Here is a 17,170-nt window from a genome sequence, read left to right as displayed (position 1 = left end):
TAAAATGGAGTATTATTGTACCATAAAAAAGGAATGAAGCACAGATACATGCTACAACATGGATAGAACCTTAAAAACATTACATGAAGTGAAAGAAGCTAGGTATCAAAGGCCACATGATTACACTTATATGAAATAAACAGAACAGGTAAGCCAATGGACACAAAGTAGGTTAGTGGTTACCAAGGATGGAGTCAAGGTAGGTGGGGAGTGACTCCGAGAGGGTACAGGATTTTCTGGGAGGAGTGACAAATGTTCTGGAATTGAATATGGGATAGTTGGATCCACACTACAGAGGCACAGGGGGGGATAAAGGCCATTGTCCTGAGCTGCAGAAGTGAACAACAGAGAGAGGGCCTCTCTCAGGCTGCCTGATGAAAACTGAAGCCCACTGGAAAAGTGAAGAGAACCTCTGCAATAAGGGCACACCAGACCACCGTACTTGGTAAGTTGGAGCGATCATCACCTCCCATCGGAACCTGGACTATCTTCAGGGGAAGGGCAGCTGGAACCTGCAGTAGAACCTTGCAGAGTTCAATCCTGCAGGAGGACAGGAAGCTGAACTCGGGACTTACAGCCAGAAATCTGCCTGAATCCCACGAGTCTGTGACTGGAGTGCTGAGACTCATTGACTTTTATCTGCACACTGCTGCCCACATAGTCTATTGTGACAGCCTCTGCTGTCACATACCCTGAAGGAGGCCCTTCATTTTTATCTTTTGTTATTTTCAAAATTACCACTATTTTTTTTGCTCTTATTTTTAATTTTTTTCTTATTTGCTAGTCTATTAAAATTTTTATTTTTCTTTCTTTTCTCTTTTCTTTCTCTCTCTCTGCCTCACTCCCTTGCTGTCCCACATTGTTCTTCATCTCTCTTTGTGTTCCTGTTCTGCCTCTAATTCATATTTCTTCTTTATCTTTCTTTTCTTCTCTTTCCTTCACTTGCCTGTGCCCTCTGGCCTCACTGATAACCTTCCCCTATCCTTCTGCTTACCTATTCCTACCTCCCAAAGCCTTCTAACTCCCCATCTCGAAGGGTAAAGTTGCTATACTGAGTTTATTCACTATAAACATATGTTGGGTTGGGCCTTGATTTTGATTTAATTCACACAGTTAAAAGGTGATAGAATAATAACTACCACAAACTGTCATTTTCTAAGAGGTACTTGATGCTACTGTGTTGCGGACTGTATCACTTGTGCTAAGGTATTGTGATTGATCTAATCAGTTGTCCTTCCTGGTATAATGAAAATGAGACAGCCTCAGAGCCATTAGAGACTCAAAACCTAAAGATCAGCTCTATCTGGAAGACATCTCTGAGAAGCAATCATTCCATAAGGGTTCTAAATATATCAACAAAGATAATTACAATAAACAACTTCAAAGTATCAACCCAGGAACTAAACCAAGGACAGTACCAAAAACAAAAATGAGAAGACATTTAAGTAAGGCACAAACTCAGACTTCCACCCTACCAAGGGTAAATTCTGGGGGAAACAAGGTGGAAAATTTTGATGATCAACCACCTGGACGCCCTGAACTGATAGCATAGGAAGTAACAAAACAGATGAATGAGGCTCTAGAAAAATTCAAAACAATTTTCCAGATAACTACAGAGATGGTGAGCAGAGTGAAAGACATGATTAGAGGCTCTAGAACAGAAACAGATAAAAAAATAGATGAGCTCAGAAACATGCTGGAAGCCATGAATGCCCAGCATAAGAAAGAAATGGAAACCATGAAACATATTCAAACAGATATTAAGGAGATTAAAAACTCCAATGAGGAAGACGCCAAATCAGCCCACTGCAGACAGGCAGGTCTGTGCACACCCTACTGAGGTCCTGAGTCTCACAGAACATGCCGAATCAGCCCGCTACAGATGGGCAGGTCTGTGCACACCCTACCGCAGACAGGCAGGTCTCCCCACGCTCTACCGAGGTCCCGAGTCATGTGGAAGATGCCGAACCACCCCGCTGCAGACAGGCAGCCACCTGGTTCCACACTACAAAGATGCAGAGGACACCAGACCCACCAGACCAAGGTACTGAGTCCCGCTGCTCCCGGCCCAGAGGGAGGGGCTTCTGAGCCACCATCCCACTGCTCCTGGTCCAGAGGAAGGGGCTTCCCAGTCACCATCCCTCCCGCTGCTCCCAGCCCACAGGAAAGGGCTTTTGGGTCACCATCCCTACTGCTGCTCCCGGCCCCTGTCCCACCTCTCCCAGCTCAGAGGAGGTAATCCGTACAGGCCCTAACAGACCCCACCCCAGTCGAAATGAGAAAACATGTAAATAAGTCTCAAAACCAGACTTCCAGATCACCTACAGCAACCCCAAAGGGAAATGAGATGCAACACTCTGATACTCAACCACCTGGACCCACTGAAATGGCAACAAAAGGGGATCTGGAAAAAATGAAATCAGAAATAATTTCTCAGATAACAGGAGAAATTGTGCTCCTAGTGCAAGACATGATTAATAAACCTAGAGAGAAGCTGAGGAACATGATGGAATCCCAACATAAGAAACAAATGGAATCCATAAAACAGATGCAAATAGATTTCTAGGACATGAAAAACTCCATTGAAAGTCTACACAGCAGAATGAGCCAATGTGAGGACAGAATTTCAGATATAGGAGATAAGATTGCAATTAGTGACCAGGAAAAGAAAAATTGCTTCAAAATTATAAGGGAACATGAGAAATCAATCCAGCAGCTGCTAGATGATGCAAAGAAGAATAACATAAGACTGATTAGGCTCAATGAAGAAACAGGAGAGAGTGGAGATAACATAAAAAAATTTCTTCACAGAAATAATGGCAGAAAACTTCCCAGGCAGGGGAAAAGAGCTTGACAACAGATAAGTGAGGCATATAGGACTCCAAATAGCCTTGATCAAAAAAAATCTACACATAGGCATATAATTGTTAAGATTCCAGAAACTCAACAGAAGAACAAAGTTCTACAAGCAGTCAGAGAAAAGAAGCAAATCACATACAAAGGAAAGCCCATCAGAATCACAGCAGACTTTTCAACACAAACCATCAAGGCAAGAAGAGCTTGGAGTGACATATTCCAAGCCCTAAAAGAAAACAGCCTCCAACCCAGATTGATGACCCTGCAAAACTATCTTTCAAAATTGATGGAGAAATAAGATACTTTCATGACAAAGAGCACCTTAGGAACTTCGTGAATACCAAACCAGCACTCCAAAAAATTTTACACAATATCCTAGGAACAGACATTGAGGATCACAACCCCAGGAAGCAAAGCAGAATGAACCCATCTGGCAGGACAAGAAATTAAATGTAAAGGGGGAGAACCCAACAAAAAGAAAAAGTCATGGCAATGACAAGTCAATACATTTCAGTTATAACCATCAATGTTAATGGTCTCAATTCACCAATCAAAAGAAATAGACTGGCAGAATGGGTCAAGAAGCAAAATCCAACAATATGCTGCATACAAGAAACACACTTAATTCAAAAGGAAACTCATAGACTGAAAGTTAAAGGGTGGAAAACAATACTCCATGCAACAGGAACCCGAAAAAAAGCAGGAGTAGCTATCCTCTTTGCAGATCAAGTAGCTTTCAAATCAACACTGATTAAGAGAGATGAAGAAGGACACTACATCCTTGTAAAGGGAAGAATCCAAGAGGAAGAGATGACAATCATAAATATCTATGCACCAAACACTGGTGCACACAACTTTATAAAACAAATACTAACAAACATGAAAAGTGATATATGCACTAATACAATTGTAGTGGGGGACCTCAACACCCCACTGTCACAAATAGATACATCAACTAGACTAAAAATAAGTAATGAAATACTAGAACTCAATCAAACTCTTGAACAAATGAACTTAACAGATGTTTACAGAGTCTTCCACCCCACAAAATCAGAATACACATTCTTCTCAGCTGCACATGGGTCATTCTCCAAAATAGACCACATACTCACACATAGAACATGTTTAAGTAAGTGCAAAGGAATTGAAGTTATCCCCTGTATATTATCAGACCATAGTGCGATGAAATTGGAGATCCATAGCAAAAGAAACTCAAAAAATTTCATAAACATGTGAAAATTGAACAACACACTTATGAATAACCAATGGGTCATAGAGGAAATTAAAGAAGAAATCAGACAGTTCCTTCAATTAAATGACAATGACAATACAACATATTGGAATCTATGGGACACAATGAAAGGAGTCTTATGAGGCAAATTCATAGCAGTGAATGCAGATATTAGGAAAACAGAACAAGCCCAATTAAACAACCTGATGCTGAACCTCAAGCTTCTAGGAAAAGAAGAGCAGGACAACCCCAAAGCTCATACAAGGGAGGAAATTATAAAGATCAGAGGAGAAATCAATGCAATGGAGACTAAGAGAACGACACAAAAAAATCAATGAAGCCAAGAGTTGGTTCTTTGAAAGAATCAACAAAATTGACAAACCTTTAGCCAACCTTGTCAGAAAAAGGAAAGACAAGGCCCAAATCCATGCAATTAGGAAGGAAAAGGGTGAAATGACAACAGACCCAGCAGAAATCCAGAGGATCATCAATACCTACTTCCAGAATCTATACGCCAATAAGATGGACAACACAGAAGAAATGGACAGATTCCTAGATACATATAAATTACCAAAGTTGAACGAAGAAGACCTAAAAATTCTGAACAACCCAATATCAACCAATGAAATTGAAAATGTAATTAAAAACTTATCACCTAAGAAAATCCTGGGCCCTGATGTCTTCACTGCTGAATTCTACAAGACATTTAGAGAGGACCTGCTGCCACTACTGTTTAAACTCTTCAATGAAATTGAAAGGGAAGCAATACTCCCAAATTCATTCCTGGAAGCAAGCATCCCCAAAGCAGAGAAAGACCCAACCCAAAAAGAGAACTATAGGGCAATCTCACTAATGAACATAGATGCAAAAATCCTTAATAAGATAATGGCAAACAGAATGCAGAAGATCATCAAGAAGATCATACACCCTGATCAAGTGAGATTCATCCCAGAGATGCAGGGATGGTTCAATATATGCAAATCAATCAATGTAATACACTATATCAATAGAGCCAAGGACAAAAACCATAAGATTATCTCCATAGACGCAGAAAAAGCATTTGACAAAATCCAACATGCATTTATGATAAAAACCCTACAAAAAATTGGAATAGATGGTCTCTCCCTCAAACTGATAGAAGCCATCTATGAAAAACCAACAGCCAGTATCATACTAAATGGTCAAAAACTGAAATCCTTCACACGAAAATCAGGAACAAGACAAGGATGTCCACTATCACCACTCTTGTTCAATATAGTTTTGGAAACATTAGCCACAGCAATTAGACAAGAGAAAGAAATAAAAGGAATTAAGATAGGTAATGAAGAAGTCAAATTGTCATTATTTGCAGATGGCATGATACTCTATACAGAAGACCCCAAGAATTCCACCAAAAGTCTTCTAGACTTAATAACCAAATTCAGTCAAGTAGCTGGTTACAAGGTCAACACACAAAAATCAATAGCTTTCCTCTACACCAATGACAGACTCACTGAGAGAGAAATAGGGCAAATAATTCCTTTCACAATAGCATCCAAAAAACTGAAATACCTAGGAATCATCCTAACAAAAGAAATGAAGGACCTCTTCTCTGAAAACTATGGCACTCTGAAAAGAGAGATTGAAGATGATATCAGAAAATGGACAGACATCCCCTGCTCCTGGGTAGGAAGGATTAATATAGTGAAAATGGTCATACTTCCAAAACTGCTATATAGATTCAATTCAATTCCAACTGAGATCCCAGCAGCATACTTCACGGACCTTGAGAAAACAATCCAAAAATTCATTTGGAACAAGAAGAGACCCAGAATAGCAAAAGCAATTCTAGGTAACAGAGACATGGCAGGGAGTATCACAATCCCCAACCTGGAACTTTACTACAAAGCTACTGTGATAAAAACAGCATGGTACTGGCAAAGAAACAGACCTGAGGACCAGTGGAACAGATTAGAAGATGCAGAAACAACTCCAGACACACTCAGCCATCTCATCTTCAATAAAGGAGCCAAAAACCCTCACTGGAGGAAAGACAGCCTCTTTAATAAATGGTGCAGGAAAAATTGGTTTTCAACTTGCCAAAGATTAAAACTAGACCTGTATCTCTCACCATGCACTAAACCAAAATCCAAATGGATTAAAGATCTAAATATTAAAATAGAAACTCTGAACCAGCTGGAACAGAGGTTAGGTAGAACCCTTGAAGACATCGGTGTAGGAAAAGATTTTATGAACAAAACCTCAGTTGCCCGTGAACTAGCACAAACAATCAATAAGTGGGATCTCTTCTTATTAAAAGGCTTCTGCATAGCAAGAGAAACCACCAGCAGTGTGAAGAGACAACCCACAATGTGGGAAAAAATCTTCACCTGCTCTTCCTCAGACAAAGGTCTACTATCTCGAATCTATAAAGAACTTAAAAAGATCAGACCTCCCAAATTTAAAGACCCAATCCAAAAATGGGCAGCTGAAATGAACAGACATTTCTCAGACAAAGAAGTAGAAATAGCAAATAAATACATGAAAAAATGTTTAAATCACTGGTCATTCTAGAGATGCAAATGAAAACAATGCTGAGATTCCACCTCATTCCAGAAAGAATGGCTGCTATCAGGAAATCAACCAATAATAAATGCTGGTGGGGCTGTGGGGAAAGAGGAACCCTGCTCCACTGCTGCTGGGAGTGTAGACTGGTGCAAGCACTGTGGAAATCAGTATGGAGATACCTCAAAGAACTAGGACTGGAAGTCCCATTTGACCCTGCTATTCCACTGCTGGGGATCTTCCCCAAAGAATTAAAAGAATCATGCCACAGTGATATATGTGTGCCCATGTTCATAGCAGCACAGTTTGTAATAGCTAAAACTTGGAAACAGCCCAAATGCCCATCAACTGGAGACTGGATCAAGAAAATGTGGGTTGTTTTTTTTTTAATAAAATGGAGTACTACTCAGCCATAAAAAATGAGAAATTTGAGACATTTATAGCTAAGTAGATGCACATTGAGGCAATACTCTTAAGTGAAATAAATAGGACACACATGAATAAATGCCGAATAGTTTCTCTAGTGTGAGAAACTGAAAGTGTAAATAAGGACTAAATGTATAATAGGTAATGTGAAATAGGAAGAAAAGGGGCAAAGGGGAAGGAAGTAGGAGGGCTAGAGGAAAGAATAGAAGGGAATGGGATTAATAGGAGAAAATGAAAAAATAGGAACAAAATCTTTGTAAATAGGGAGGAATGGAGGGGTTGAAGGGAGGGCTGGGCAAGGGTGAAAAATAAGAACCAAGAGATACTATGTAAAGGTGCACATTTCCAATGATGAATGTCATTATATTGTATACCTAAAATGTACCATGGATTAGAATGAATAATCGAAAATGGAAAATAGGAATAAAAGGTCCACAGGGGTAGGGGTAGTGGGAGGGGCAGGGGAAAGGAAAGAAGGGAAAGGAAAAATGATGAGAAATGGAAATAAAGTCTTTGTAAATAGGGAAGGGTAGAGGGGGTGAAGGGAGGGCTAGGAATGGGGAAAAAATAAGAACCAAGATGCATTATGTAAAGGTACAATTCCCAATGAGAAATGTAATTGTGTTGTATACCTAAAATATACCAATAAAAGAATTTAATTAAAAAAAACTCCAATGAAAGCATGCAGAGTAGATTAAGGGAATCTGAAGATAGAAAATCAGATATAGAAGACAGGATTGCAGTTAAGGACGATGAAAACAGAGATCTCCTCAAAATAGTAAGGGACCAAGAGAAATCAATCCAGCAGCTGCTAGATGATGCAAAGAAGAATAACATAAGACTGATAGGAGTCCACAAAAAAGCAGAAGAAAGTCCAATTGACATAAAAAAATGTTCACAGAAGTAACAGTAGAAAACTTCCCAGTCAGAGGTAGAGAATTATACATACAAATAAGTGAGGCATATAGAACTTCAACTAGCCAGGATAAAAAAAAAAATCTACACATAGACATATAATAGTCAAGATCCCAGAAACCTAATGAACAAAATCCTACAGGCAGGCAGAGAAAAGAAACAAATCAACTGCAAAGGAAAGCCCATCAGAATCACAGCAGACTTCTCAACACAAAGCCTCAAATCAAGGAGAGTCTGGAGTGAAATATTTCAAGCCCTAAAAGAAAATAACTTCCAACCTAGACTGTCGTTTCCTGCAAAATTATCTTTCAAAATCGATGGAGAAATTAGATACTTCCACGACAAACACCTGAGAAATTTCATGAACACCAAACCAGCACTCCAAACAATTCTAAGCAATGTCCTACACAAAGACAATGAAGGTCACAACTCCATGAGGCCCATCAGAGGGAAGCCACCAGGCAAGGCAAGAAATTAAAGGGAAAGGGGGAAAAAAATAAGAAATAAAAGAGCCAACGACAGTAAAACATCATGACAAGGATGAGTCAATATCTATCAATTATAACTCTCAACGTTAATGGCCTCAATTCACCAATCAAAAGAAATAGACTGACAGAATGGATTAAGAAGCAAAATCCAGCAATATGCTGTATACAAGAAACACACCTAACTCAAAAAGAAATTCATAGACTGAAAGTAAAAGGATGGAAAACAGTTCTCCATGTCACAGGAACCCAGAAAAAGGCAGGGGTAGCAATCCTATTTGCAGACAAAGTAGATTTCAAACCAAAACTAATTAAGAGAGACAAAGATGGTCACTACATCCTTGAGAAGGGAACAATCCAAGAGGAAGAGATGACAATCATAAATATCTATGCACCAAATACAAATGCCCCAATTAAACAAAACAAATATTAATGGACATGAAAAAACAAATAAGCACTAATACAATGGTAGTGGGGGACTTCAACACTCCACTATCACAAATAGACAGATCATCTAGAAAAAAAAATCAACAACAAAATTGAAGAACTGAACCAAGCTATTGAACAAATGGACTTAATAGATGTTTACAGAGTGTTCCACCTCACAAAATCAGAACAATTGGCTGCACATGGGTCATTCTCCAAAATAGACCACATGCTAGCTCATAGGACATGTCTAAGTAAATGTAAAAGAACTGAAGTTACCCCCTGTATAGTATCAGACCATAGTGCAATAAAATTAGAGGTCAATAACATAAGAAACCACAAAACTCCCACAAACACATGGAAATTGAATAACACACTCCTGAAAAACCAATGGGTCACAGAGGAAATTAAAGAAATTAGACAGTTTCTACAAGTAAGTGACAATGCCAGTACAACATACAGGAATCTATGGGACACAATGAAAGCAGTTCTATGCCATAGCAGTGAAGGCCCATATTAGGAAAACAGAGAGAACTCAGATAAATAACCTAATGCAGAACCTCAAGTTCCTAGAAAAAGAAGAACATAACAAACCCAAAGCTTGTACAAGAGAGGAAATTATAAAGATCAGAGCAGAAATCAATGCAAGGCAGACTAAGAGAACAATACAAAAAAATCAATGAATCAAAGAGTTGGTTTTTAGAAAGAATAAATAAAATTGATAAGCCTTTAGCCAACCTTATCAAAAAAAGGAAAGAAAAGGCTCAAATCCATGCAATTAAGAACGAAAAAAGTGAGCCAGGGATTTAGCTCAGTGGTTCTGCTGCCTGCCTCGCAAGCGCAAGGTCCCGAGTTTGCTCCTCAGTATCAAAAAATAAAAATACCACTTTGGGGCCAGGGATTTAGCTCAGTGGTTTTGCTGCCTGCTGGGCAAGCGCAAGGACCAGAGTTCAATCCCCAGTACCAAAAACAAACAAAGAACGAAAAAGGTGAAGTCACAACAGACCCAGCAGAAATCCAGAGGATCATCAATACCTACTTCAAGAACCTGTACTCTAACAAAATGGAAAACACAGAAGAAATGGTCAGATTCCTAGATACATATGAACTGCCAAAGTTAAATGAAGGTATAGAAATTCTAAACACCCCAATTACAATGAGTGAAATTGAAAATGTAATGAAAAATTATCAACAAAGAAAAGCCCAGGTCCAGGTGGCTTCATTGCTGAATTCTATAAGACATTTAAAGAAGAACTAACACCATTACTTTTTAAACTCATCAAGGAAATGGAAAGGGAAGCAAGGCTTCCAAATTCATTCCAGGAAGCAAATGTGACTTTGATTCCAAAACCAGGGCAAGTCCCAACCCAAAAAGGGAACTACAGGCCAATCTCCCTAATGAACACAGATGCAAACAGAATACAGAGGGTCATCAACAAGATTATACACCATGACCAAGTGAGATTTATCCCAGGGATGCAAGGATGGTTCAACATTCATAAATCAATAAATGTAATACACTATATTAACAGAGTCAAGGACAAAAACCATATGATCATCTCAATAGATGCAGAAAAGGTATTTGACAAAATCCAACACCCATTCATGATAAAAATGCTACAGAAAATTGGAATAGAAGGTCTTTATCTCAACCTGATTAAGGCTATCTATGAAAAACCAACAGCCAACATCATACTAAATGGTCAAAAACTGAAAACTTTCATGCTAAAATCAGGAACAAGACAAGGATGCCCACTATCACCACTCCTGTTCAATACAGTTTTGGAAACATTAGCCATAGCAATTAGAAAACAGAAAGAAATAAAAGGAATAAAGATAGGAAAGGAAGAAGTTAAACTGTCATTATTTGCTGATGATATGATTATTTACATAGAAGACCCCAAAAACTAGGCCAAAAGACTTCTAGACCTAATTGACAGATTCAGTAGAGTAGCTGGAAACAAGGTCAACACTCAAAAAACAATAGCCTTCTTATATGCAAATAGCAGACTCACTGAGAGAGAAATTCAGAAACAATTACTTTTACAATAGCATCCAACAAAAAGAAATATCTAGGAATCAACCTCACAAAGGAAGCAAAAGACCTCTACACTGAAAACTACAGCACTCTGAAAAAGGAGATCGAGGAGGATATAAGAAAATGGAAAGACATCCCTTGTTCCTGGGTAGGAAGAACCAATATAGTGAAAATGGCCATACTTCCAAAACTACTACACAGATTTAATGCAATGCTGAATAAAATTCATTTGGAACCAGAAGAGACCTAGAATAGCAAAAGCAATTCTAGGCAACAGAGACATGGCTGGGGATATCACAATCCCCAACTTGAAACTATACTACAAAGCTACTGTGATAAAAACAGCATGGTACTGGCAAAGAAACAGACCCGAGGATCAGTGGAATAGATTAGAAACAACTCCAGACATACTCAGCCATCTCACCTTTTTTTTTTTTTTTTTTTTTTTTTGGTACCGGGGATCGAACTTGGGACCTTGTGCTTTCGAGGCAGGCACCGGAACCACTGAGCTAAATCCCCGGCCCAACCTCATCTTTGATAAAGGAGCCAACCACCCTCACTGGAGGAACAATAGCCTCTTTAATAAATGGTGTTGGAAAAACTGGATTTCAACATGCCAGTGATTAAAACTAGACCCATACCTATCACCATGCACTAAACTTAGATCAAAATGGATTAAAGATCTAAATATTAAGACAGAAACACTAAAATTGCTGGAAGATAAGTTAGGTAGAACTCTTGAAGACACTGGCATAGGAAGAGACTATGAAGAAAACCTCAGTAGCACGGGCACTAGCACAAAGAATCAACAACTGGGAACTCATCTTATTAAAAAGCTTCTGCACTGGAAGAGAAACCACCAACAATGTGGGAAAAAATTTTACCAGCTGTTCCTCAGACAAAGAGAACACAAAAAGAACTCAAAAAAATCAGACCTCCCAAAGTCAAAGACCCAATTCAAAAGTGAACATCTGAAATGAACAGACATTTCTCAGACAAGTTAAAGAAGCAAATAAACATGAAAAAATGTTCAACATCACTGGTCATTTGAGAGATGCAGATAAAAACAACACTGAGATTCCACCTTACCCCAGAAAGAATGGCTGCTATCAGGAAATCAACCAATAACAAATGCTAACGGTGCTATGAGGAGAAGGAAACCCTTCTCCATTGTTGGTGGGAGTGCAGACTGGTTCAACCACTGTGGAAATCAGTATGGAGATACCTCAAAGAACTAGGGCTAGAGGTCTCATTTGACCCAGCTATTCTCCTGCTGGGTATCTTCCCCAAAGAATTAAAAGAATCATACCACAGCGATACATGTGCACCCATGTTTATAGCAGCACAGTTTGTAATAGCTAAAGCTTGGAAACAGCCCACGTGCCCATCAACTGGTAACTGGACAAAGAAGATGTGGGTTTTTAATAAAATGGAGTACTACTCAGCCATAAAGAACGAGAAACTAGAGATATTTATAGTTAAATGGATGCATATTGAGGCCATACTCTTAAGTGAAATAAATAGGACACACATGTGTAAATACCAAATAGTTTCTCTAGTGTGAGAAGCTGAAAGTGTAAATAAGGGTTAAAATGATTAAAATGAATAATTGATAATTTTAAATATTAAAAGGTCCAAAGGTGTAGGGGTGGTGGGAGGTGAAGGGGAAAGGAAAGAAGAGAAAGGAAAAATTATGAGAAAAGAAAAAAAATGGAAACGAAATCTATATAAATAGGGAAGGGTTGAGGGAGTGAAGGGCACACAGGGAATGGGGAAAATAACCAAGATTCCTCATGTACAGGTACAAGCACCCAATGATAAATGTAAACATATTGTATACCTAAAATGTACCCATAAAAGAATTTAAAAGAAAAAAAAACTGTCTCTTTGGCAGTCTGTTGCAAATTTATCAAGACTGGCTGAGAAGTCTTCAGTGTATCAGAAATGAGCATCAATTTTACTGTTACAAAGAATACAGCTGACACATATACTAAGAATTCATTTTTCCCAGTTCTGGCCAATCTTCTCACATAACTAACCTGATATGTTAACATATAGTACCATCTGTTCTGTCCGGCAACAATTTTTTTTTTTTTTTGGCACTAGGGATCGAACTCAGGACCTTATACTTGCAAGGCAGGTGCTCTAGGAACCACTGAGCTACATCCCCGGCCCTGTCTGGCAACAATTTGATGGGCTTTTGAACTTTATAAGCAAACTACTCTGGATGTGACTTTTATAGGTAACTAATGCATGACTGACAGGTGTTCTAATAAGGCTTCAAATTAAATACATCTTAGTAAGATAGCTACTCCTGGCCTCCATTACCCTTCTACTTCTATTATCTTTAACTACTCTTGCTAGCCCCAACAACATTTAAGTATCTATTCTTACCCTTTTTCTTGTACTTAAGGGGAATCAGTCCTTCAGCCTTACAGAGCCAGGTTTTTCTACGCGTTTGAATCTCCCATTTCAATACCACATGTCTTGCATCAGCAGTTATTAACTCCCTGTATCTTTTTTTTTTTTTGGTACCGGGGATCGAACTCGGGTCCTTGTGCTTGCATAGCAGGCGGCGAAACCACTGAGCTAAATCCCCGGCCCAATCTCCCTGTATCTTTAATCTGTTCCTTGCCAATGCTTGATTTTTACTCTTCTGCCCAAAGTCTCCTGTTACCAAGAAAAACTTTCATTTTTGCTATTCTAGCAAATTATCACTCAAATCTCACTTTACTCCTTTAAAATTAAAGCAAAAAAGGTTTCTTATACGCAACAAATGGTCTTTGGACACTGAATATCTACATGCAAAGAGAAAGTTGGACCTCTATCTCACGTTGTATTTTAAAAATTTATTCAAGATGGATCAAACACCTAAATATCAGCACTAAAATAATAAAAATTCTTAGGGCTGGGGATTTTAGTGCATTAGCACTGTGCTTGCCTGGCAAGTGCCAGGTCTGGGTTCGATTCCCAGTACTGGAAAAAATAATAATTCTTAGAAAAAAACCTAATAAAAATTTGTGACCTTAGATCAGGAAATGGCTTAGCTACGACATCTAATAGGTACAGCTGAGCACGGTGGCACACACCTGTAATCTCAGCTACGCAGGAGGCTCAGGAGGAGGATCACAAGTTCAAGGCCAATCTGGGCAACTTAGAATATGTCTCAAAAAAAAATAAAAAGGGGGGCAGGGGATTTAGCTCAGTGGTTCTGCCTCCTGCCTAGCAAGCACAAGGTCCCAAGTTTGTTCCCTGGTACCAAAAAAATAAATAAAAACAGCTGGAGATGGATGTAGGCCAGTGCCAGAGTACTTGCCCAGCATGGATGAGACTTTGGGTTTGGTTAAAAAAATAAATACATATATATATATATCTATATATCTATATCTATCTATCTATGTATCTCAATGTAAGAGCATGCACCTGTAGTCCATCTACTTGGAAGGCTGAGGTGGGAGGATCAGTTGAGCCCAGGAATTCAAGGCTAGCATGAGCAACATAGATTTTGTCTTGAGAAGAAAAAAACATGTAATATACAGGCAACGAAAGGAAAAAATAAACTGATTAAAATAAAAATTTTACTGCTTTTCGAAAACCAAAAGTTTGACAAAAGACATTCCTAAAATACATAAATATTATTAAACTATTACATTCAATAATGAAAGTATAATTTAAAAATTGGCAAGGGGGGCTGGGGATTTAGCTCAGTGGTTCTGCAGCCTGCCTTGCAAGCACAAGGTCCCAAGTTCAATCCCCAGTACCAAAAAAATAAATAAAAATAAAAATTGGCAAGGGATCTAAGTAAACATTTCTCCAAAAAAGATATAAAAATGGCCAATAAGCACATGAAAAGATGCTTGGCATCATTAACCATTATGGAAATATAAATCAAAACCACTATCGATCCCTGGTCCCACACACACACACAAAAATAACTCACTAGGAGGCCAGACACGATCGTGTTCACTTATTAGACCCAGCAGGCTGGAAGGCTGAGGCAGGAGAAACACTTGACTCCAAGAGTTCAGGGCCAGCCTGGGCAACATGATGAAAACTTATTTCAAACAAACAAAAACTCTCCTCCTCCAAAAGAAAAAAACAAACCCACAATGAGGTATTACTTAACCCCTACTAGGATGGCTATGTTCAAAAAGAAAGACAATAGGGTTGGGGATATAGCTCAGTGGTTCCACCCGCCTGCCTTACAAGCACAAGGTCCGGAGTTTGATCCCCCGTACCAAAAAAAAAAAACCACACAAAAAACACAAAATCAAAAAGACAATAAACTGGGCATGGTGGCACCCGCCTGTAAGCCCAGCACATGAGAGGCTGAGGCAGGAGGATCACTGTGAGTTCAAGGTCAGCCTGAACTACATAGTGAGACTCTGTCTCAAAAGAGAGAAAATAATACGTGTTAGCAAGGATCTACAGAAATCCGAACCCTGATACAGCACACTGCTGGTGGGAATGTAAAATGGTACAGCCATATTGGCAAAGAGCTCAGCAGTTTCTCAAATGATTAAACAGAGTTACAATATGGGTTAGCGATTCTACTTCTAGGTGTACACATTTGAGAAATTTAAATGTCTGTTCCTACAAAAGCTTGTACATGAATGTTCACTGCAGCATTATAGTAATGAAAATTTATATCTTTGCATATTCATGAGATTATCTCTGCAGGAATCACTCAGTGAACTTTATATTTTTTATAAATTAAGTCAAATTACCCTCTTAAAATGTTGCAGTGAGTTATACCTGCCTATTTCATAAAATCTTTGCCAGTACCAGTCTTTTTATTCTTTGTCCATCTTTAAGCTTAACAAGTTTTCATTTCACCTCCTTGTTATCATATAGAACTCAATGGAAGATTTGGGGCATAGCAGTTCAAGCCAATCATAATTACAGGTTTAAAAGACTCATTGTGTTCTGTTGTAGTCATTGCAGAAGAAAATGATTCTACTGATGCATGGGGTCATTTCACTTTGACTTTCATGTGAAAATCTAGTAAGATTCTTCCTAACTACAGGACTATATTCATTTAAAGCATTTTATTAATCTGGATCCCATTCTTAAATCATTACTGCTAACATGTCTTCAGTGACCTTATTGTAAACCAACCAGGTATTCTATGAATTCAATTCTGAAAGGCACATTGTTGTAATAGTGGTAAAAATTCAGTAATGACAACTATACTGTAATTTATGTAAACTGTCCATTCTTCTAGGATGTGCTATTCCTGCATTATATCACATCATCAGAAATCAAGGTTTCTTTCTTCCAGTACCCATTGCTTTAATTAAGTTAGACTCTAAAGTTACGGCATTTACTTTTTTTTGGGGGGGGGGGTACCAGGGATCAAACTCAGGTCCTTGCGCTTGCGAGGCAGGCAGTGGAACCACTGAGCTAAATCCTGGGCTCTGTAGCCTTTACTTTAATAGGAGAAATCATTTGAAGATCATTTTTCTTTTGTCCAACTAGTAACAGAAAATTTCAATCAAGTTATTCAGAGTTTTCCCCATAAAACACATATAGTATTTAATACCAGAAGAAAAAAAACTTCCTTCAAATAACTACATATCTCTAATTTTCATTAAAAACTAGCTCCAAATATCTTCCTTTTGGCCTTAATCACAGGACTTGAGAACAAAGGGAGCTCATGTGCAAGTAAACACAACAGCATTTTGGAGTTTGGGGGATTGTTACAAGACTTCCAAAGATAATGTCAGCAATGTAATCTGAGTATCATTGCTGTCTTTTATAATTAGTTAAGATAAAATAACTATGGGCCAGGAATTTAGCTCAGTGGTTCTGCCACCTGCCTTGCAAGCACAAGGTCCCAAATTCAATCCCTGGTACCAAAAAAAAAAAAAAGATAAAATAACTATGTTGTTTCTTTGCAAAGGCAGAAAATAGTTCCGGGCTTAAAATGCCAGTTACCAGGGGCAAAATCTCCGATAACTTCCTCAGTGCTCAGTCTTGGATAATTATACAGTAAAACTAGATCTGTCCCTTTCACTTATCTAAGTCTGAGAATCATTGTTCAACCCAGCAGAGGGCAGTGTTGTCAAAAGCTATGCCAATTTTTAAAAATCTGAAATCATTCAAAACTCTTTGTATTTGTATTTGCTTATATATTATAAAAATACAGTTATATTTGTTTCTTACTAACATGGGTAAACAAAATCCAGTTTTTTGTTTAGACAGGGCTCACTATGTACTTCAGGCTGGCCTTGAACTCACCATGGAACC

General features: G+C 38.5%; 1 protein-coding gene and 1 long non-coding RNA gene across 6 annotated transcripts in view; one reads left to right on the top strand and one right to left on the bottom strand.

Moving 5' to 3' along the window:
• Nucleotides 1-17,170, bottom strand: part of P4ha1 (prolyl 4-hydroxylase subunit alpha 1) — an 84,467-nt gene that overhangs the window by 13,839 nt on the left and 53,458 nt on the right. The window lies entirely within an intron of this gene.
• The window catches only part of LOC110349577 (uncharacterized), a 65,370-nt gene that overhangs the window by 41,650 nt on the left and 6,550 nt on the right, over nucleotides 1-17,170 (top strand). The gene's annotated exons all lie outside the window — the stretch shown is intronic.

This window comes from Heterocephalus glaber, unplaced genomic scaffold (assembly GCF_053883595.1).
Source record: "Heterocephalus glaber isolate CG9 unplaced genomic scaffold, H.glaber_assembly_v1.0 deba00001497, whole genome shotgun sequence".
Taxonomy (NCBI): domain Eukaryota; kingdom Metazoa; phylum Chordata; class Mammalia; order Rodentia; family Bathyergidae; genus Heterocephalus; species Heterocephalus glaber.
This window is presented reverse-complemented; position numbering and strand designations above follow the sequence as displayed.